We start from the raw sequence: 19980 nt of genomic DNA on the forward strand, positions 1-19980 counted from the left end.
TGTGTTTTTACTCTGTGAGATTGAATGTCTATTCAGGCAACCTCTTAGCTTTTCTTTTTAAACCAGAATAATAATAATAAAGCTAACATTTATTGAGCAATTACAACTTACCAAAGACTATGCCAACACTTTTAGTTTAGTATCTTATTTAATTCTAATATTTTATTAGGTAGGTTCTGTTTTGTTCCTATAGTGAATAAAGAAACTGAGGAAAAAGTGTTAGGTCATACAGCTATGATGTAGACAGTAATCTCAAAACTGATGCCCTATGAATTTCCTCCTAGCTTCCTTGGCTTGAATCTGCCATGGTTTCTAGTCAATTTCTTGAAAAGATGACAAAAAAACCATGATTGGTTAGAGAGAAAAGAAAAATATTTTAGGACTTGTTAGTTATCACAGTTATCTACTGTTGTGTAACAAATGTTTCCCCTAAATTATGAGTTATTTCATGCAGTTTTTGAGGGTCAGGAATTCAGGAGTTGCTTAACTGGGTGATTCTGACTCAGAGCTTATAGTCAAGATTTGAACAGAGACTGTAGTCATCTGCAGGAGTTTGAGGAACTGCTTCTGAACATCTGTTGGCATATTCAGAGGGAATAGAGAGTCAGTCATGTAGCTTTAGTTCCTCATCATGTGAGCCTCTCCTTAGTGCAGCTCATATGACATGGCAGCTGGCTTTCTCCAGAGCAAGATCCAAAAAGAGGAAAAGACAAAGATAGTCAGGCAAAGAGACATACAAAGAGAGATTAAGATGAGAGAGAGAGACTATGATTATAATATAACCTTGGCAGTAACATCCTATAACTTCTACCACATTCTGTTCATTAGGAGCAAGTCATTAAATCTAGCCCTCCTCAAGGGGAGGAGATTTAAACTCCACTTATTCAAGGGAAAGGTATCATAAAGTATGTGTACATATCTTTAAAACCACTGTAATAGTTAACTTTTAATGTGTTTGCGTGTGTGTGTGTTGAGATGGAGTGGTAAAAGGGAATCTTTACCTGTTTTTTTTCTCTATTAATATTTGCCCCCATTGAAAGAAACCAAATTGATTTTTTAAAACTGACATACATGTCCATTCCTCATCTTAGTTGAGTATTAATAATGCTGAAAGATAGTGATAATCAATTATGTTTTTAGAACTGTGCCTCAAGCCACATATACAAATGTATGTATGATGAAATAGGTATCAAAAGAGCCAAAGCATGCATAACAAGAGAGGAAATACATTTTTATGTGTTTGAATTAATATTAAAGATGACTATTCTAAAATAAGCTTTTAAGGAAGTACTTCATAAGTACCAGCTTTCAAAGAGTGTTTCAGTTTTTTTTAATAACTGAAAATCCATGTCTTTTAGGAATGACTCCATTCAGTCACTCATTCAGCAGAAATGCTGTGCTAGGAAGTAGAAAGGAATCTAAGTTTTACCACACAATGTCCTCAAGAGGCTTACAATAGAGTTGAATGGGTAATGCAGGACTGTCTGTAATGCAAAACTTTGAACAGATTTGCTAAGAATGGTTCAAACCACGTGGTAAGCATAGAAAATAGGAATGCATCTCTTTGTCCAGCTAATCTGGAAAGTTATCAAGGAGTAAATGGCATTTCAGCTGAACTTCAAAGAACAGAAATCTCTGTCTATGGGTAGAGATTGCTGGAGTAATAGTGGGAATGGAATTCACTTTCAGGAAAACAAATAACATAAGCAAATGTGTGAGAAACAGTGTATTTTCATGGAAGTACAGGGAATAATGCATGTTTGAAGCATAAGGCTATTTTGGTTGCTAGTTGGTGTTCAGGCTGAAAGGCAAACTGGTTGGAAATTTAGTTTAATTGTTAAGCAGTGGAGGGACATTGAAAATTTAACAGAGGGAATATTCAGTGCAGTGGAGGTCAATTAAGAGAGCTCTTACTTCTCTCATATATATTTATTTGGTTTCCCAGCTGTAACCTCTAAATTCAGAATAATATTTACTCCAGTCATAGTATTGATTTTTATTCTTTTAAAGAAAAGTTACTGTGTCCATTCTGCCATTTTGCGCATATTTATGTGTATGTGAATTTAGGTGATTTTTATGAATTCTATAAATTTTTCAACAAGAATTACATATCCACGCAGAAAAAAAATGCAACTATTTTAAAAAATAACTATTTTTTAAAAGTGTTATTCTTGATCTGATTATCTTTTTGGTTGTTAACAGTCAAAATGAATTAAGACAAGGTTGCCAGCACTGTTTTCCTATTTGGATATATTTTTGTGTGCTCCAAAAGTAGTGGATAAAGACCAAGAATTTTTGGCTTACAACAGCAAACAGTTATGCAAAATGTTCAGAAAATATTTATGTGAGGATTTTTCTTTCTTTTCTCAGGAATATCAAAATATGTAAGTGATCATTCTTTTTTCCTCACATGGTCATATCATTTTTCTGTACTACTCTGAAAATCAGTATCTCAATTACATGAAATGCGGGTAGGTGAGGGAGTAACTCACAGGTATTATCTCTATTAAAGCAGAGAAATGCATTTTGATTTGCCTTATGATTCAGTCAGATATGGGCAAAAATAATCTTATTGTAGTAAACATGTGTTAGCATCATGACTTCTATCTTAAGAAAAACATTATATCACTAAATATCACACCTATCAAATTTTCTTTGTAATATATACAATATTTAAAATGACATTATAACAATAAAAAATATATTTTAAATGAAAAAAAATCACCCATATGACTAACACTCAAATAAAAGGGTTAATTTCAAATTTGTGTCCCCTTCAGTTCTTTGTCACCTTCTACTCTTTCTTTTATCGCCTGTGATAGAATCAATCTCCTAGTCCCAATGATTTAATCTCTTTAATATTGTTCACATCCTCCTCTCTCAACCCACTGTCTGAGCCATGGTTGGCAGAGTTGCCATGATTCTCACTGGAATTATTTGCCACAGACACCAAATTCATTATTCTGCTCCCAATGTGTCTTTAGGTCATGCTCCATTCTGCAGGATGCGAAATCTTTCTAAAAAATAAGACTTTCCCTCATCTGCCTAAAACCTTGCAATGGCTCTCCACTGCTCTCAGGAGAAAGTCCAGACTCTGCCCAGGGCACACAAGACTTGGCCCTCTTGTCCATCTGGCACTGCTGCTCATCTTTCCAGTCCCACCTTTAGCCAGTTCTATGTGATTTCTGTCCCAATCATACTCAGCCATTTACTATCTTGAAGTATCTTATAGTGCTAGGGCTAGTTAAGCCACTCTAAAGTTTTTTGAAATATATTAGATCACAGGAAAGGCTGTGCTGCAGGTCACTGCTGATCTTGTATCAGCTGAAAGTTAAGAGGGCCTCAGTGACTGCAATACAGTTCTTGTCAAGCTGGAGAGTCAAAGTGACTGTTCATTCCAAGGAACTAGGGAAAACATAAGGAGGGAGCAGATTCACAAAATTTCCACCAAAAACTGTTTCTAAAATTTGGAAGGTTTAGCTGCCCAGGGCAGCAACATACTGTTTCTGAATTTACCAAAACATGAAGTGAGAACTGCCTATCTCTAGCTTGCCTGGGTTCCATTGGTGCCAGAGACATTCAGGGCTCCCTGGCAAGGGGCCAGAGGCATTTTGTAGCCAGCTGGAGAGGACTGAAAAAAGAAAAGGATTAGCAGTTTTAATTTTAGTGCTCATACAGTTTGTATTTTATAAAGGATGCCTTTTTTTTAAAAAATTAAGTCAACATCAAGTTTTCTCGTGGTTGGATTTTTTTCCTTATACCATTATGTTGAACTTGCCTTTAAAACAGTTTTGTCTATGACACGTCTTCAGTTCATGATCTTCTGTTCTGACATTTGAGAGCTATAACCAAGATTATAATGTGGCAGAACAGGGTAGGTGTAGGTGAGTAATATTTTTAGAGTTTCTTAGAAACAGAAGCCTCATTTTCATGCCGATAAAGAGCAAGGAAGAAAAAGAGACATATAGCATAAATTTCATATAAAGTACATTGATAATATATTCAGTTATATGTTTCTTAACAGTTCTAAACACTTTTTTCCCACATAAATATTTTTAATAATGATGAAGCAAAATGAGCTTGTTTCTGGGAGAACTTCAGTCTGGTGAATGCATAGAAGTGCATGTATATCCCTGAGTGACAGGCCAAACTGCTACTTATGGGTAGAGACACACATGAGTATGTGGAGGTACAAATGTCTTTCAATAACAGAATTATCAAAATCCAACAGAAATTAATTCATGACAATATAGGAGAATAACTGAAAAGGAAGCACAATTCTTAGTCAGCCATCTCTTCATTTATATGATCAAAACAGATCATTTGCAGTGATAGAATATTTACTCCTACAACCCCCTTAGAAGTACAAAGGGTATAAATAGCTTCAGGAGCAGAATCCAATGCCTCTGAATCCTAGAGAGCAAACAGGAAAAGTAGCTTCAACAATAGGAGGGCTTCCCTGACGGTGCAGTGGTTGGGAATCTGCCTGCCAATGCAGGGGACACGGGTTCGAGCCCTGGTCCGGGAAGATCCCACATGCCGCGGAGCAACTAAGCCCGTGAGCAACAGCTACTGAGCCTGCGCGTCCGGAGCCCGTGCTCCTCAAGAGAGGCCGTGATAGTGAGAGGCCCGCGCACCGCGATGAAGAGTGGCCCCCGCTCGCCGCAACTGGAAAAAGCCCTCGTGCAGCAACGAAGACCCAACAAAAATAAATAAATAAGTTTTAAAAAAAACAATAGGAAACACAGACTTCTTTTGAAAAGCAATAAGCAAACAAACAAACAAAAAAAGGGTGTGGTGTGAAGGGCATAGGATGCTTTCTCAATCCAATATAATATGCACACTAGGAGCACCTACTACATTCAAGGTGTTACCAAGTCTTAAGCACCAAGAAGATTGTAACAGGAAACAGAAATTACCCAAGAGTGGTGATAACAAAAACACTTTTATTAATAACTATTCTACTATCTTGATCATTGTGTTACCAGATTTTTTCGGCTGATAGAAAAAGTGATTGTTGATCTAATAAAGAGAAACAGTAGGAAATTTTGTAATCCCCTTTCCCTGTGCCACAAAGTATTAAAGCAAAATAATCAACTCTTCAGCCTTTTTGCAAAGATGAGACTACTGTGAGGCTGGACCTGTGGCCATAGGAAAAGAGCAGTAACTGGAAGGAGCTGTTTTCTTCCTTTAATTTTTACTCTCCACTCCCTTTTATATTTTCTCATGCATATCAGAGGCACAAGTAAAGCTCAATGAGCTGATTATCGGTACAAGAATAATTTGTCCAAGTTACTCATTTTAGACAAAGCATTATGTAGAGAGTCCATATTTTATGTAGCCTAAGAGAAATTTTGAAAATGAGTCTTATAGAATTAACAGGTAGAAAGCAGCAATAAATGTCCCCTACTTCAATTTCAAGCTAAATTCTTGGCAACTCTTTCTCTTCTGTTCCCACAATCTTCATGGAGATTGTTTGAGGAGGAGTTAGGATGCAAATTTGCTACCACTTCTATTTGCAATTCCAAAATCCATAAAGTTCTGAAAACTGAATGCTTTGGCTTTCTTTTTATTGTTGTTTGTTGTTGATGTTATTTGATAAGCTTAGCACCTAAATTCACTTGGTAGCAAAACCTATTTTAATACTCAGTATCGTGCTGCAAAAACATCAATATAGTCATTGAGTGCTGGGTGCTGCCCCAGACCCTGATAAGGATATTATATGATACATGGTATATACTATTACCTTTATAGATTTTGAAAATTTCTGAATTTTGAAACACACTTGGCGCTGTTAGTTTCAATAAAAGATCGAGTTGAGATGGCTATATCATTGTATATGGTATGGTAATAGATCTCCTAATTAGTCTTTCAGACCACCAGATTGTATATTTCAGCAATGCTGAAATGTAATACTATCTTACATTAAAAACAAACTACCAATTCTTTGAGAACTTCATTGCATTTCAAGAGCAGCAGGACACATCGTGAATAGGCAAATTGAAAACGGACCCCTGGGGCTATGGGGAAAGTATGGATGGATTTATTAACCTTTCAAAAATGACACCCTTATGAGACTGGACTAATTATGTTTGTGGCAGGTGTACTGGCATGTAATGAATTAAGAATGCTTTCACTTGTAGGCTTAATTTACTAAGAGGAATCAGGAGCTATCTTCTGAAAGTCACTGATGACAGATCACTTAGATGGCTTTGAGCATAATCAATTGGTCTAAAGAATAATTATTCCTTTTATATTGCTACAAGATGAGATTAATTATTGCTTCTTTACAAGTTTTTTATCCTCTGTAGTGTTCTGGAGGAACTTTTCTACTTATAACCTGTATCTTCTTAGGAGGTAAAGAATGTGACCTCAAGATTGTGTCTTACATCTGGAAAGTCTCTTTAATCAAACTACAGTTAAGAAAAGCCCATAATCACACACCTAACTATGGAGATGCATTTTAAGCAGATGAAAAAGTTAACTGCTAAGCCTTGGAGTTCTCAATGAGAACAAGTTCAGATAGAAAGGAAGTCAAGATCTCACACCAAGGCCCTGTATGCTCTCTCTTCCCCTCTTCCACCCACCACCACTCAGGGTCTCAAATCCGAATTAAAAAATATAGCCTTGTAGGACCACTTATAAATTGATACCAATAGTTCCTCATTCACTGAAATCAGACACTATATTAACCATGTAGGGACCTGCAAAACCACAGAACCCTGAAAAATGAAAAAATAATTAATATTTGGGTCCACCAAGGGTGAATATCCCCAGAAGGCCTAAAACTTCATTAGTAACAGCAGCTCCTAGGGAGTTCTTCTCAGCTATCCCAAGATGACTGAACCCAGATTACTACTTGGACTATGCTCCCTTCAAGATCCCTGACCTCTTTTCTTGCCTGATTCTTTGCCTCTTTCCTAACTCTTGATATCTCATACCCACCTGACCTTTTCATACAGAATCTAATGTAATTCTTTATAATAATGATATCTATTTATTGAACATTTAATACATATCAGCTACTGAGAACACATTATTTCAACTAATCTTTTAGTCCAACTGCATGAGATTCTCTTACAGCTAAGCACCCAGCAAATGCTAGGTACTAAATCTTGTTTCCTCACCACTCTCTTCACCTCCTCTAATAGTTCATGTATTTCATGCTGAGATTCCTTTATCTGACCCAAACAATATTTATGCAGTGCTGTGTCTGCTCAAATCCTCTGGAAAGCAGATGCCAAGATGGATCTAGGAGTGCAAGAAATTTGTTGGGAGAAATACCTCTGAAGAGTAAAGGGGAAAGGAAGCAGGAATAATGGGAAGAAGCTTTGCACTGTGATGCTTATCTGACATCTGGAGAAAGACATGAAAGTTGAGCACGAAATACCTCTAAGTTCTGACCAGGCTAGTGGGGAGCCCCAGAGCAAAGCCTGCCCTAAAAGGAGTTCCACATCAGGCAGAAATGGCCCAGCTCTTGAACCTTCACTATGTTCAATCATTAGTTAGGAATAACCTGGAGAGAATGTGGCTTCAGCATTAACATTTCAGAGGATCCCTAAGGTATAGTAGCTGGAAGCTGTCAAATAAGTATGTTATTTTGACAGGCTTTCTATGGTAGCACCTCCGTGGCTGCAAGAGTACCTACTATATACCAGAATATGATTTCAGGATCATGGGCAAAGATTTACAAATCCGTAAAAATTCACCTTTAATGATCCATTTCTCTTAAGTGTCAAAAGCAAATGTCCATGGGAAGGGAAAGACCTAATGTCTTTGTTATCTAATAACTTAGCAAAGGATAGTGGGAAGCTTGCTAAGAGTGAAAGGATGGGAACCAAAATTTCGGAGCTGGAGAAAGGTGAGAAACTCTGAGACAGAGAGAGATGTGCAGAAAGGGATAGTGACTGCATCAGAAACAAATTGCCTAGGTCTATATATACTGATGCTCATATATCATCCTTGGTGTGTATAATACTATATAATATATTTTATTTTTGTGTATATTTATTATACTCTGGTTTGATCCAGAAAGGTTTACAATGCTTTTTTTCTTTGTCATAGGAAATATGTAACTCAGGTAGTCCTTATTCTTGATACAGTTTTATAATGAGGCTGAACATTATAGTTCTTAGAATGTCCTGGAAATATTCTGAGACCCAGGGTTAACACTATGGGAGAAGGAAACCTAACATTCCTCCCTAGAGTCAGTTACACTAATAAGAATAATCAGTGTTGCTACACAAACACTGACTACCTGATGTGAAGCTTTGAAGACCACATTAGTATTTAACTGAGTACTGTAAAGGTGTCCTCTCTAATTAAGAGGGATAAAACTTTCCCTGTGCTTTTCTCTGGGATTCTACTGTTCCCATATTTTCATTATTAGAATTATTTTCTTCATTTCATTAAGAAAATAAAAAGTTGCTCATCAGCAAAGCAGCTGACTTTAGTTCTTATTTACCGAAGTGGTAAGATTCAAGGATCATGTGAAATATCAAGATGCACGCAACAGAATGATCAGAATTCTGTAAGCTCTGTATCTCCCTGCACTGACCTTTTTTGAGACCATAGAGCAAGAAGAGAAGGGTAGAGTGGGGACAAGAGAATTGCTTCAGCTCTGCAAAGTAGAGGAAAAATAGGTTCTTTTCTTTCCAACCAGCATTAGATGAACCAGTGAACACAGACTTAGCCTGTTCTGGGGTGGAAGCTGAGCCCAGTGTTCCCATTTCATAGATTTGAGGAAACAAACACATGAGAATTAATGGACTTACTCAAAGTCACACTATGAGTTCATGGCCAACCCTGTCAACATGGAATCACATCCTCCATGAGGATCAAAAAATATTATTCAAAATTGGATAGAAATACTCAAATCAGTTCCTTGCAGTCCAATCACTAAACTTTTAACATGGGGCCACTTCTGAGCATAATGAAGATTATCACTGTAACCTTCCAAATACAGGACTCTACATCGATTGTCATGGCAAAGGAGCAAATTCTAAGCTTCCGATTAAAATGTATCCTTTTTTAAGAAACCATCAAGATTCTTATGAGTTTCATCACTGTTTTATAGTCTTTTCATTTTCCATAGTACCCCAAGTCTGGAGCTCAAAATGTCTAATCGAAATTTGCTTTTCGTTGTTTACATAAAAAATGAATTAATTTTTTTTTGCTCTATCGGTTTCTTTATTTTTTTCAGCAACATAAACATACTTTAATCATTCTAAATATTTAAATGTTTTTATTTCAGTGATGAAAAATAGATTGATGGATAGTAAGGTTATAACTTTCTCATTTCTTCTAAAATCTAAATTTTACCTTCTAATATTAAGGTTTTTGAGTGTTTGATTCAATACAGAACACAGAAAATCTATCTCAAATATGAAATAAAAATATAAAATTATAATTGAACTAACTGGCAGCCTGGAGATACTCAGTTCATGAGTCTTTACATGAAGACCTTAAATGTTTCCGAGAAAAACCTTCTGAAGATGACATGATTTGTGTCTGTGATCAAGAAAAACTGATTTTCAGAAACTTATGCTTCCTTTTTGCTACTATCAGCTTAAATAGAACTTCAGCTGCAATTTAGATGACATTTCCCTTCCATTTTAATTGCTTATTCTTTGCTCTGAAAAGCTTTCCTTCCAAAAGTACCCTTAAGGGCAGTTTTACAGTCAAGAGCCTCTGACCTTCACAGCCTCAAGAGGCTGGAAATTGCTGTTTCTCTCCACAGACCCAGAAATGATCAAGAGGATTTTTGTGTTTTAAACACTTTTTCATGTGAAGCAGCAGGAAAAAGACAACTGTATTCTAGTCTACTCTAGGAGGGCTGTGGGAGCTTGAACAAGTATCCTTAATCTATACCTCATTTTGGAAATGAGGAATTTGTATTCAGTGCTCCCTTCTAGCTCTATAATAAGTTGTCTTTGATTAGCTGCTTGCCTATGAAATTCAGTGACTCTCTGATACTGAAGTTTGTTTCTCAGATCAACAGACTATAGATACCATGTTCTAGTTAATAATTAAATATCTCTCTCTCATGCCAAGTGAGACTTTTAGTAGTTATATTCATTTTGTAAGGGAATGGAAATGTGTCCTAATTAGTAAACCCTATGCGTATTTAGTGTTTGGCTAAAACCTTATTTGTACTTTATCAGTGTTTTCTGTGTGTTAATGTAAGATAAGTGTTCATGAAATGAATGCATTTTAATCTATAACAACTGCAAAATCAGGCTGCTCTATTTCCTTTTTAAATGCACCTTACACAGTTGTATTTACAAAGGGATATTCAGTAAATAATAGTTACTAATCTACAAATTGTATTCTATTTTTTCCCCCAAAGTAAAGATTAATCAAGGAGCTTGAAAGTAAAGCTTTATTTTTTTTAAAAAAAGATGCTCTGTGTGTGATAAAATCTATTTGAAAATAGAGGTTTGGAAATGTTTCTTCTTTTTAGTGTTTCTCAGACTTTTAAAAATGTATCCACTTATTTATCTATTTATTTATTTTATTATGGTAGTAACATGGGATCTATTCTATTAAATTTTTAGGTGTACAGTACATTATCATTGACTATAGGTACAACGTTGTACAGCAGATCTCTAGAATTTAATCATCATGCTTAACTGAAACTTAGGCCTGTTGACTAGTAACTCCCCATTTTCCTCTCCCCTCCTCCAGCTCCTGACAACCACCATTCCACTTTTTCATTATTTTAATTTGCATATTTTAGATACCTCATATACATGGTGTTTAGGAGGAGAAAAATTACAAGTGAATGTTACCCTTGAGGTATTTCATGTACTTAAAAATGACATTCAAAGGAAAGTGTGTGGGCAGTAATGTGGAAAGCACCCTATTTTGGGAGAAGAAATTTTGGTTATATTTTATTATCAATATCAACAAATATATTAAGCTCAATTTATGCAGAAATATAGCTCTGGGCTCTTTATACTGAAAAAAAGTTGACATTTGTTGCTGTGTTACACTCCAGAAAAATGCAGACCAGCAGTTGAGAAGACAATATATGAGAAGTGATAAAAATTACTAATTTGTATGTATTTCTACTGCTTGCCAAACAGTCCTGTATTTTACAGCCCATATCTGTCTATGCCCACAACCTCTCAAACATGAGAATACTGTACCTCCACCAGGCTGGTTCGTACACATATCTTAACCCTTTTGTTGTAAAATAAAATGAGAAAGAGAAAAGCCACAGAAATCAAATGTGGGACTTAATAATTATATCCAAACACTCTTAACTACCACTCAGATCAAAAATACAAACTTACCAACCACCCTAGACCTTCCATGTGCCTTGTCCCAATTATAATCTCCTCCCTCCCCTGTAAATAATGACCAAACTGATCTCTCTAGTAATCATTACCTTGCATTTTATTATGGTTTCATCATACAAATGTTCATCCCTAAAAACTATAGTTTATTTGTGCCCATTTTTGTGTCTATTACCTCTCTTTTAATTTGCAGGTTACCTTGAAATCCTTTAGAGAGATGGTCACCATCTAGACTGCTGTTGCCTTCTCATGGTACAATTCATCATGTTCTTCTGAACTCTGCTTTTACTTCAAATTGTCAGCTGAATCCAAAGTCTCATTTGACAAGACTATACCTGATAGTGTGTTATCTCATCAGGAAACATATACTATCTGATTGTCTCTTTTGATGTTGGCAGCTTTTGTTGTTCAGTGCCCAAATTAGGGGTCAGAAAACTTCAGCCATCTGCCAAAATCTGCCAAGCACATATTTAATATAGTGTACAAACACAGCCAGACTCATTCATTTAATAATTATCTATGGCTGATTTCATGCTATATTGGCAGGATTTGTGCCCTCTTGGTTCATAAAGTCTAAAATATTTACTGTGTAGGCCTCTCCAAAATAGTTTGCCAGTACCTGGCCTACATCATTGGGCTCTTTGTTGAACACTCTAGTAATTTTGGCTGTATGAAGCTCATTCTCTAGTTGATTGCTCAGGAACAGCTCATGGGAACAATTTAATCTAAGTTTTTACATATTGATAATTTTTCTGTGCCCCTTACACTTAGAAGTCAATTTTTCCTGATGTAAAATCCTTGGCTTCGTTTTCTTATTTTGTATACCTGAAATATGTTTCTGTACTTTCTTCTGGTAAAAAAGCATTGCTTTTGGAAAGCCTCAACATAATCTAGGTTTTTTTAAACTCTGGGACTCATTTGCTCTTTATGTGTAAGTGCACAAATACTTTTTAATTTGCCTTTTAAAGTCCAGTAATTTTACTAAAATATGTCTTGATATCTTTGTTCTGAGTTGTTATTCTTACACGTATAGTATGGCTTTTTACCTAATTTCAAATCTTTTTGTTTCAGAAAAGCATTCTTGAATGTTAGATTCTAATATTTGTTCTGTTTCTTTGTTGATTTCTACACTTATTCTTCAAGAACTCTAAGTATTTTGGATCTTCTTTACATATCTACAATATTTGTTACTTCATCTCAAATCCTTTTTGTTTCTTTTCCTTATTTTCTTTTTTCTTCAATTTTTTATTAATGTCTTTTGTCTCATTTTAAAATACTTGGTTATACTTTTGATCTGTTTGGTAGGCTTGTCTTTCTGGTGTGCATTCACTGTCTGCAGGAATGTTATTTTACTCATATCCTTTTTTTTAATAAAATTATATAGAATTTGACCTTACTAATTTTCTATTGCCTATTTTTTAAAAAAATACTAATTTTCCTGGATTTTTCAAAGAAGGTTGTATTCAGAATAGTTTTTCTGAATTCACAGACCTCCCTCTTCGTTATCTTGTAGTATTGAAAACTATGGTGTCTTTCCTTCTGAGATTTCTGGCTCTGTACCTCTCCCTGACTTTTATTTGAATCTTCTCTTCTTGATCTCTGTGAACCTGTCCTGCTCAGTTTTTTGTTTGTTTGTTTGTTTGTTTTGTTTTTTTGCGCTAGGCGGGCCTCTCACTGTTGTGGCCTCTCCCATTGCGGAGCACAGGCTCCGGACGCGCAGGATCAGCGGCCATGGCTCACGGGCCCAGCCGCTCTGCGGCATGTGGGATCTTCCCGGACCAGGGCACTAACCCGTGTCCCCTGCATCGGCAGGCAGATTCTCAACCACTGCGCCACCAGGGAAGCCCTCCTGCTCAGTTTTGATTTGACTCCCTGCAGTTTATCTTCAGTGTGGGACCCTCCTAGCATACCATCTTAGCTAATTAATTTCAAGAGTTCACAGGGGCTCATGGTTCCAACCTCTTTATACTTTACTAAGAGCTTTATGCTCACCTACTTTGGGATAAAAATCCTCCCAGGTTTAACTGTTCTCAAGCTAGCCAATTCTTGTGAACATTTGTTGGATATTTTGGAGTTCTCTTGTCTTCAGATCTGTCACATATCCCACTTTTTCCCTTTGTTTCTTCCTATACATCCAGCCAATGATACCATGCAATGCAGACCTCTGGCTATCAGTGATTTTGTCCTTAACCACTTGTAACTTGTGGTTCATGATGATACATTAAACTCTAGTTTTGTTGTTATTTGTTGCCTGTGGAAGTTTTGTTGTTGTTGTTATCTATTTGCACTATTGGTTTTTATGTGAGAATTCCTGGAGTTTCAAAAACAATGCCACCAACGTGGACATCTTCCCCAAATCCTCTTGCTATTATTTTTCTGGTTTCCATGTTCCTATGAAGCAGAATAAAGGAATGGGCCCAGATGAATAGAACCACACTCATAATGACTTGAGGAGAAGGGAAGAAATCTTAGCCAATATACATAAAAAGATCTGGGAGAGAAAAGAAAAAGAGGGAGTAAAATCACATTAGAGACTGAGAAATAATTTTGAACAGATTCTGGGAAATGAAATGGTCTGGAAGAGGATATCGTTGACAGAATTCAGGGTAGATAAAAGAGATAATGCAAGAAGTGTTGTTTAGATTTAGAAATTGGATCTCATATACTATCCTTGATGAGAAACAAGTCAAAGACAGAAAACACTTTTAAATTAATTTTGCAGTTGAACTATACATTTGTAACTCTACATTGTAACTCCTCAAAGACCAAATTTCATGGGCCACAGCTTCAATGTGGTAACAAATATGCATGTAAAAATTATACATTTCTGAACAATCAAAGTAACAGATGTGCAGTACTAACTATATGTAGAGAGAACTCAGAAAAATTAATATTTGTAGAAAGCCTGTTACATACCAAACAAACCATATATTTATCCTAGCAATAATTGTGAACTGAACTATTATCATACCATTTAAAGCCAGGTCTTGTGAATTTTAGGCCAATGATCTGTTCATTACACTTTGTAATATCCTTCCACCAATGGATTTATAACAATAGTGAACATTCATTTATCAAAAACTACAAGCTAGACATCATACAGTGCACTTTACATGCCATGTATTTTTCATTTACTCCTCATAACAAACTATGAGATTGATACTGTTCTTATCTTACACTTAGGAAAACAGGAACTTAGAAATTTTAAATTTTAATTTTTTTTAATTTTATTTTTTCCCAAGTTCACAATGCTGTTAAGTGGTACAAGCACATATTAGAATTTCCATGTAAATATCTTCAGACCCAGTTTCTTTTTATTATTATTTATTTATTTAATGTATTTTTGTCTGCATCAGGTCTTAGTTGTGGCACACAGGCTCTTCATTGTGGCTCATGGACTTCTCTCTAGTTATGCCATGAGGGTTTTCTCTTCTCTAGTTGTGGCACATAGGCTCCAGGGTGCATGGGCTCTGTAGTTTGCAGCATGCAGCCTCACAAGTTGTAGTGTGCAAGCTCAGTAGTTGTGGCATACGGGCTTAGTTGCCCCGCAGCATGTGGGTGTTGAGTTCCCCAACCAGGGATCGAACTTGTATCCCCAACATTGTAAGATGGATTCTTTACCACTGGGCCACCAGGGAAGTCCCCAGACCCAGTTTCTTAACTACCACACTATGTTGTTAGATGCCCATGAAAATGATCTGTGTCTTCATCTGTTATTAATCTCCAAGTTTAGGTTAACTATATATGTTCCCATCTTCATACCCATGCATATTTTCCTGAAATTCTACTTGTTTGAAGATGGTTACTTTGAGGTTACTTTGTCATTGTTCTTTGAGCAAAAACATTCAAGGGGCCATATGTTCTCGTTAGGGGCTGCTGGTGTGAGACAGAGCAATAGAAGGAGCCAGAGGAAAGAAACCTACATGAAAAAAATCCTTGACAACTCCAGGATGAGCCCTTTATAATGGAGTTTGTCAATTTAAAAAGTCTTAAATAATATAATATCTCTACAGTATTTTCTGCTTTCAAACTAGAAAATATCTAGTTATGATAGGATTTAGATATTTTTAAAATTTCTTTGTTATTTAATAACATTTTATTACAAAATTAGAGCCTTGTTTCCTCTTTCACTAAACTGCAAAACTATAATTCTCTTAATACATGGGGATCTGAAGTCTGAAAATATTTTAATCTCTTGCTCTGTCTTCTAAGCTTTCCAAAGACCTATCTGGAATTAACCTCAGTCCATTTTTAAGACACTTAATTAAGAACCAGTGTTTTTTTTCTTAATTTTATAAGGATTAAACTTGATATGGTGTTCTCCTAGTTTAAAAAGTGTGTCATTTAAAATGAAAGACTACTGTGATTTATGTATAAGGGTGTTCTGCCCATGTTTTCCTCTAAGAGTTTTATAGTGTCCAATCTTACATTTAGGTCTTTAATCCATTTTGAGTTTATTTTTCTGTATGTTAGGGAGTGTTCAAATTTCATTCTTTTACATGTAGCTGTCCAGTTTTCCCAGCATCATTTATTGAATAGGCTATCTTTTCTCCATTGTAGAGTCTTGCCTATTTTGTCACAGATTAGGTGACCATATGTGTGTGGGTTTATCTCTGGACTTTCTATCCTTTTCCATTGATCTATATTTCTTTTTCTGTGTCAGTACCATAATGTTTTGATGACTGTAGGTATGTAGTACAGTCTGAAATCAGAGAGCCTGATTCTTCCAGCTCCATTTTTCTTTCTCAAGATTGCTTTGACTATTCATTGTCTTTTGTGCTTCCATACAAACTGTAAAATGTTTTATTCTAATTCTGAGAAAAATGCCATTGGTAAATTGATAGGGATTGCATTGAATCTGTAGATTGCTTTGGGTAGTATAGTAATTTTCACAATATTTCACAATATTCTTTCAATCCAAGAACAGGGTATATCTCTCCATCTGTTTGTGTCATCTTTGATATCTTTCATCAGTGTTTTATAGTTTTCTGAGTACAGGTCTTTTGCCTCCTTAGGTAGGTTTATTCCTAGGTATTTTATTCTTTTTGATGGGATGTTAAATGGGATTCCTCTTTCTGATCTTTTGTTGTTAGTATATAGGAATGCAAGAGATTTCTGTCTATTAATTTTGTATCCTGCAACTTTACTTAATTCATTTATGAGCTCTAGTAGTTTCCTAATAACATCATTAGGATTTTCTATGTATAGGATTATGTTATTGCAAACAGTGACAGTTTTACTTCTTCTTTTCCAACTTGGATTCCTTCTATTTCTTTTTCTTCTCTGACTGCTGTGGCTAAAATTTCCAAAACTATGTTGAATAATAGTGGTGAGAGTGGACATCCTTGTCTTGTTCCTGATCTTAGAGGAAATGCTTTCAGTTTTTCACAGTTGAGAATGATGTTTGCTGTGGATTTGTCATACATGGCCTTTATTATGTTGAGGTAGGTTCCTACCTTGTAGAGTAATGAAAATAAAAACAAAAATAAACAAATGGGACCTAATTAAACTTAAAAGCTTTTGCACAGCAAAGGACACCATAAACAAAACAAAAAGACAACTCTCAGAATCTGAGAAAATATTTGCAAGTGACATAACAAACAAGGGATTAATCTCTAAAATATACAAACAGTTATATTATACAAAATACAATTTAAAATATAAATATATTATATATAATATAATTATATATAATATAATTTAAATATAAATATAATATACAAAATATAATTAAACAATTGTCATGCAGCTCAACATCAAAAAAACAGATAACCTAATCAAAAAATGGGTGGAAGATCTAAATAGATATTTCTCCAAAGAAGACATACAGATGGCTTAAAAGTACATGAAAAGATGCTCAACACACTAATTATTAGAGAAATGCAAATCAAAACTACAATGAGGTATCACTTCACACCAGTCAATGGCCATCATCAAAAAATCTACAAACAATAAATGCTGGAAAGGGTGTGGAGAAAGGGGAACCTCCTTGCACTGTTGGTGGGACGTAAATTGATAGAGCCACTATGGAGAATAGTATGGAAGTTCCTTAAAAAACTAAAAATAGAACTACCACGTGATCCAGCAATCCCACTTCTGGGTGTATATCCAGAGAAAACCATAATTCAAAAAGATACATGCACCACAAAGTTCATTGCAGTTATTGACAATAACTAGGACATGGAAGCAACCTAAATGTCCATTAACAGAGGAATGGATAAAGAAGGTGTGGTACATATATACAATAGAATATTATTCATCCATAAAGAAGAAGGAAGTAATGTCATTTGCAGCAACATGGATGGACCCAGACATTGTCATACTGAGTAAAGTAAGTCAGACAGAGAAAGATAAATATCATATAATATCACTTATATGTGTAATCTAAGAAAAGGGTACAAATGAACTTAACTACAAAACAGAAATAGAGTTACATATGTAGAAAACAAACTTATGGTTACCAGGGGGTAAGGCGGGGAGGGATAAATAGGAAGATTGGGGATGATATATACACACTAATATAAAATAGATAACAGATAAAGGCCTACTGTATAGCACAGGGAACTCTACTCAGTACTCTGTAATGGCCTATATGGGAAAATAATCTAAAAAAAGGGGGATATATATATATATATACACATATATATGTATATATATGTGTATATATATACGTATATATATATTATATATATAATATATATATGTATAACTGATTCACTTGCTGCACACCAGAAACTAACACATTTTAAATCAACTATACCCCAATAAAAATTGTTTAAAAATAAAAATAATAAGATGAAAACCTAAGAATGTTTAAAGAAATACGACACAGATAATAGTGTAAGCCAGTTAGTATTTTAAAAGTAACAGTTTGGGGCTTCCCTGGTGGCGCAGTGGTTGAGAGTCTGCCTGCCGATGCAGGGGACACGGGTTCGTGCCCCAGTCCAGGAAGATCCCACATGCCGCGGAGCGGCTGGGCCCGTGAGCCATGGCCGCTGAGCCTGTGCTTCCAGAGCCTGTGCTCCGCAACGGGAGAGGCCACAGCAGTGAGAGGCCCACGTACCACACACACACACACACACACACACACAAAGTAGTTTGGGGGAAAGTAGGAAAAGAGAAAAAAACAACATTATTTTTGTAAAAGTAAATTTTTTCCTGTTATATAAGCTGGCAAAGATGTCTCACAAAACAGGTAGAGCATCAGGAGCTTAGATTAAAAGACAGTCAGAAGCAGTACCCCCTGCTAAGTGTGATTGTGTCTGATCTCATAAACAAGAAGACACTGAGATGGGTTGTCACTGACTTGATTAATTTTCAAGTAGGGCAAATACAAACAGGGAAGACTATGCTCTCATTTTCATAATTAACTGAGATGATTTGTAGTGGGTTAGTAGCTAAGATTTCAACTCTTCCGTCACCCAGATGGGAAAAAGCTTGCTTTCTGATGATGACATGACAGTAAAAATGCACAGCCAGTCCTCTAAGAAGCTTGATTTTCAAAGTACCATTCTTCTAATGCTAAGGATTTTACTTGAATGACTCCTAGCCTTGTTCCAGCTCCACACAAAGTAAATATGTGGATTGAAATATTTACATTCTGACTTTCCAAAGGCACAAATGGAAATATTAATGCTACTTTATTAACAATTTCCACTTAATTATCACTTGAACAATTATCAGTGAATTCAATGAACATTATTGGAATCTGAGAAACATACTCTAAAACTTCATTTGCCCATATCCTTTTTAATAGACATGAAAGAATAACCTGTGTTTGGAAAAAGAGGCAGAATCTGGATATCAGTTACCATCTGTACATTATTATTTTACTGCTTTATTAGTTCTTTCTACCAATCTTTTAGATTCCAGGTTTTGCCCAAAGGAATATGTGCCTTAAACCAATATATCTGTCTTCTGGGAGTTCAGTATGCAAAGATCCCTTTCTGTACCTTCTCAGACAACACATTTGTTGAGAATAAAAAGGGCCAGGATTTGACATTTTCCAGCTTGTTATCTATTTAATTTTCCATCTGTTTCTTTGGCCACTGCCTTCCAAAGGAACATCTGCTGCATATCTGAGGGAAGGAAAGGAAGATTGGATCTAAGCCACCTGGGTGTACAGTCCTAAACCTTGGGGTCCAGATTAATGGAAGGGAAGAAGATGAACAAATGGTCTAGAAAATGAAATGAGGACAATCTGTTAAAAATAAAGCTGTATTTCTCTTTATTCTAGAGCCCACATGACTGGACAAGCTGCAGAGCAGCGTCTACCACCAGCAAGGGCTAGATGCAGGGGAAGGCATCTGGTAATTGGGGAGAGGCAAGAGCAGTTTCCAGAGCTCAGACACTCCCTCTGGTGCCTGAATCTCCATGTGATTCCCTGTACCTCACGTAGTCTTTAAGCATTTAAGGATCAGCTGCTGTGAGCCAGACTTTGTTATGGGTATTCTGGAGGCATGAGATGATCAAGACATGTTAGTAAACAACATATTACAATATAAAATGATAAAATTATACCTTAGGTAAGGAAACATTGTTACAAGAACACACAGAGCGAAAAGATGTGTGCCTAATCCTGTGAAAAGAAATAGTGGTTCAAGGGGAGGAAAGGCAATACACAGATGATATCATGAGCTGAGTTTGGAATGATAAATATTAGAAAACAAGCTCTTTTTTC

The 19980-nt window shown here is 35.8% G+C and overlaps 1 protein-coding gene across 4 annotated transcripts in view; it reads left to right on the top strand.

Moving 5' to 3' along the window:
- Positions 1 to 19980, top strand: part of NECAB1 (N-terminal EF-hand calcium binding protein 1) — a 252855-nt gene that overhangs the window by 154270 nt on the left and 78605 nt on the right. The window lies entirely within an intron of this gene.

Source organism: Kogia breviceps, chromosome 17 (genome assembly GCF_026419965.1).
Source record: "Kogia breviceps isolate mKogBre1 chromosome 17, mKogBre1 haplotype 1, whole genome shotgun sequence".
Classification (NCBI taxonomy): Eukaryota; Metazoa; Chordata; class Mammalia; order Artiodactyla; family Physeteridae; genus Kogia; species Kogia breviceps.